The sequence below is a fragment of the Microtus oregoni genome, unplaced genomic scaffold (assembly GCF_018167655.1).
Source record: "Microtus oregoni isolate MIOR12 unplaced genomic scaffold, Mior012 000044F_ref0000062, whole genome shotgun sequence".
Taxonomy (NCBI): domain Eukaryota; kingdom Metazoa; phylum Chordata; class Mammalia; order Rodentia; family Cricetidae; genus Microtus; species Microtus oregoni.
Genome location: NW_024543218.1, coordinates 4,496,200 through 4,500,749, shown reverse-complemented (window position 1 = coordinate 4,500,749; position 4,550 = coordinate 4,496,200). Strand labels below are relative to the sequence as shown.

The 4,550-nt window shown below is 39.3% G+C and overlaps 1 pseudogene; it reads left to right on the top strand.

The window, feature by feature from the left end:
* Positions 1–1,446: 1,446 nt before the first annotated feature.
* On the top strand, positions 1,447–2,257 carry LOC121434691 (annotated as a pseudogene).
* Positions 2,258–4,550: the final 2,293 nt, after the last annotated feature.

Genomic DNA, 4,550 nt, shown 5'->3' with positions numbered 1-4,550 from the left:
GGATGTTTTTGTCTCGTGGCAGCATGTACATCTTCCAGGTTCTGTTCTGTGCCCCTGGATCTGGGTTTCTTGCTCCATGTATGGAGTTGAATTAATTAGATTTAATTTGTCAAACAATGCATATTTCTCAGTCTTTAACAAGTATTGAGGCAGAAACTAAAATAGTCCAGGACCATTCCTGTCATTGTTGCATCGCTTCTAGTCACAACTCTGCAACCATACCATCTACTGGATAACAGGTAATATGGCAGATTTCATTACCAACTCAACATTTAGTACTTTTTTGCTAATACTATGGATTATATTATGCAAGGCTTATATGACTATGGGGATGCCTCAATTTATTGGTTACTAGGTTTCAGTTTTCTTCTCCATATTTTATCATTAAGGAAGAATATGGCACTCTTAGGAATGATACAGTCTTTATGAACTAATAATGAACATCTAGTTGACAGGATTAATATCATCGAAAATCAGAGGTTATCTGAACAAGTTAATACTATGACAAACAGAATTGTCTCCATATCTAAGGGTACTAGGAAGTTATCTGAAAGAATTCATACTGTTGAATTTGACATTCAAAAGTTATCAAGAAGTTATGAAAAATTAACAGAAAGAATGTATCTCCAGGGTGGCAATCAACACAATATTCAAGTAGAGTCCACGGAGGAGATGCTATCTTTAAAGGAAAACATTCAAACCTTGGAATCACAGGTGAGGAATGAGGACCAAAGAACTGATGCCTCAATGAAATCACTAGAAATATACACAGGCCATGAGATTCAGGCTTTACAAAAGACAATAATAAAAAGATCTGAAATGATTGAAGAAATTATTGGAGTTGATGAACAGAGGAAAAGGCACAAGGACAGGATGCAACATTGCCTGTGGCTGTCAGAACTGGCTTACCCAGGGTTTTAACTTCCTACTCTGTAATTTACTCTGACAAAGCATCAGCTTCTAAAGGCTCAAAAAGAGCCAAAGACGGTAGATAGACACCTATAGGAATGAATGATCTAAAAGAAATTAAGCAAGCTGTCATAACTTATGGCTTTCATTCCACATTTGTTAAGGAGATGATAAAGAATTGGGCTTCTAATGTTAGGGCAACCCCCCATGACTTTTTTCAGTTAATTTCCATAGTCCTGGATGGTGGACCTTCCTTGATGCTTGGAATTTATTTCAAGGAAGAATCAAAAACTATGGAACAGGGAAAAGCATAAGGTCCTGAGGTTTCCTAAGATCAAATTCTTGGCAAAGACCCTTATGCCACAGGTCCAAGCTGTTTACCATGAAGAAATCATGTCCCTGTGCCACAAATTAGCCTTGAATGTTTGGGACAGGGTTCAAGAACTAGTAAAAGAATTGAATCATAGACTCATGTCGCCGCCACAGAGACTAGAAGGTGGACTCCTGATTCGACTCGGTTCTCACCCTCACTTCACCATGGAGAAGACTGAGCTGATCCAGAAGGCCAAACTGGCCGAGCAGGCCGAGCACTACAATGACATAGCCACTTGCATAAAGCCATGATGGAGCAGGGCATAGAGCTGTCCAATGAGGAGCACAACCTGCTGTGGGTGGCCTACAAGAACGTGGTCAGGGGCCGCCGCTGGTCAGGCTGTAGGGTCATTTTGAGCATCGAGCAGAAGACTGACACCTCTGACAAGAAATTGCAGCTGATCAAGGACTATCCAGAGAAAGTGGAGTTGGAGCTGAGGTCCATCATCACCAAGGTCCTGGAATTGTTGGATAAGTATTTAATATCCAATGCAACTAATCCAGAGAGTAAGGTCTTCTATCTGAAAATGAAGGGAGATTATTTCTGGTATCTTGCTGAAGTAGCATGTGGCGATGATCCAAAACAAACAATAGATAATTCCCAAGGAGCCTACCAAGAGGCATTTGATATAAACAAGAAAGAAATGCAGCCTACACATCCAATCCCCCTGGGTCTGGCCCTTAACTTTTCTGTATTTTACTATAAGATACTTAATAATCCAGAGTTTGCCTGCACACTGGCTATAATGGCTTTTGATGAGGCCATCGCAGAGCTTGACACACTGAATGAAGACTCCTACAAAGACAGCACCCTCATCATGCAGTTGCTTAGAGACAACTTAACATTATGGACATCGGACGTTCAGGAGAAGAATGTGATACAGCGGAGGGGGCTGAAAACAAAAGGCATCCAGGGTGCTATCCTTCGTCCCCTCAAGAAAACCTTTTTACATCTCCATTCCTTATTTCACTGTAATTTCCTCTAGCAAGGAAGCCTATTCATGTGTATGGGATCAACTGTTTATAGTATTTTCACACTGTAGTTTTTGGAAAACTCTATCCCCTGATTTGTGTTGTCTTGGCCTTCCTGGTGTGCAGTTACTGCTGTAGAAAAGTATCAATAGCTTCATTTCATATAAACACGAATAACTGCAGACACTTGTATAGAGGACTGACAGTACATTGGGTATTTAAGTAATCTGAACCAGTTCTGCAAGTGGCTGTGTTTTGTATTACTGTGAAGATATGGAAATGTAGTGCATTACAATTTAAAGTAATTGTAATAATAACTCCCCAATTTCTACATTCCCCTCTGACCCTTCTTTGGGGTAATCTTTTCAGAAGCGACTTTTCCATACTCTTACTGTATATTCCTTTTTAGTAGGAATCCAGAAGTGTTGGGTTGAATGGGGAAGCTCTTAATGCATCCAGTCTTGGGGGGGTCACAGATTGAAATGTCTCCTATGTCACATATTCTGGAGGTTACGTCTGTCTGTGACAATAGGGAGTTTCATTTATGCATTCTTCATTTGCTGCTGTTTGAGTTGACAACTTCCTTCCCAATAAAAATTCACTTACACCTCCTGCCTTCATAGCTCTGGTATTTACTTTACCTTGTAATAGAAGTAGCATATTGCTGCCAGAATACAAGCATTGCTTTGGGCAAATTAAAATGCTTGTCCTTTCTTAATTCACTAGACAGGGGAAATAAAGTACACAAGTCCAAGTCTAAATGTCAGTACTTTCCCCTGCAGATCTGTGCACATGTGAGAGGGTGTCCAGTTTGTCCAGTGATTATTCTTTAGAGGGTCGGACCCACAATATTGTGTTTGCTAATCATTGACTATAGTCCCAAAAAAGCCTTGTGAAATGTTATGCCCTATGTAACAGCAGAGTAACATAAAATAAAACTACATTTTATAAAACAAACAAACAAGAAAAAGAATTGAATCATATACCAGGGTTACACAAAGACAGAGAGAACCCTTACTGAGTTTTTACAAAGATTAAGTAAGGCTGTACAAATAAGAGTAACAGACCCAGAAGATAGATGAATAATGCTTGAATCTCTTCCTTTTGAAAACACAAACTTAGAATGCAAAAAGATAATTGGGCCTTTAAGGTCTAGATCAGCACATATAGATGAATGGATTCTGCATACAATGAATGTTGAGACATTTGACTATAATGCTGAATCTTGGGTAAAAGAAGCAATTTCCAAAATAATCAGGAGACATAAACTGCCAAATGTTTTAATTGTGCTAAATTAAACATCTGAGAAGGGATTGTAGGCAAGGAATTTCTAGGAATAATATCTTCTCTGGGAATGGCAAAAATAGGAAACCTCAGCCTTCAGGTATATGTAGAAGGTGTGGTAACGGCCGACATTGGATCAATTAATGCAGATCAACATCATACAGACAAGGCAACCTAATACCATTGGGAAACTCTTGTGGGGCCTCTCACAGGCCCCGAAGCCAAAAGTGGCCCAGTCGTTTCCAGTAACTGTGGAGGACATGTCACACCAGAAAAATTAAAAAATCCAGAACCTTCTGTGCAAGACCATACCATTCTAAATGATGGCAAAAATTTGAAGGATAAGTCAAAAATTCAAATAGGAAATATGAAACATATATTCTGGCAAACTTCTACAAATGATCAGAGACCAATGCTAAGGCTGCATGTAAATGGAATTGTGATTGTTGGCTTGATAGACACAGGTGCAAATGTGAGTATCATCACTCCAGAATCTTGGCATCCAAATTGACCTCTTCAAGAGGCAGATGTTCAATTACTAGGAATTAGAACCATATCTCAATTAAACAAAGCACAAGATGGGTTGGCTGTATTAGGCCAGAAGGTCAAAGAGGGAAGCTGAGGCTATATGTAGCTGATATTGCAATAAATTTATGGGGCCATGACCTGCTACAGCAAAGGAATACCCAGATTAACATTCCTGCAGTTCCAAGAACTTATAATTCTGGGAAGGATAAAATAAGGCACTATGAACAAAAGTCACCAGCCATTCAGGCTGTAGAAGAACATAAAACAATTAGCAAAACTATAGAGGTACCAACATACCTACCTTTGAAATGATTAACTAAGAAGCCTATATGGATTAAGCAGTGGCCTCTAGCTGAAGATAACAGCTGGAAAAAGAGCAACTAGGTACTCACCATATTGAAGAATCAACCAGCCCTTGGAATTCTCCTGTATTTGTTGTACAAAAAGGAATCTAGTAAAGGGAGAATGGTGACAGATATAAGAGC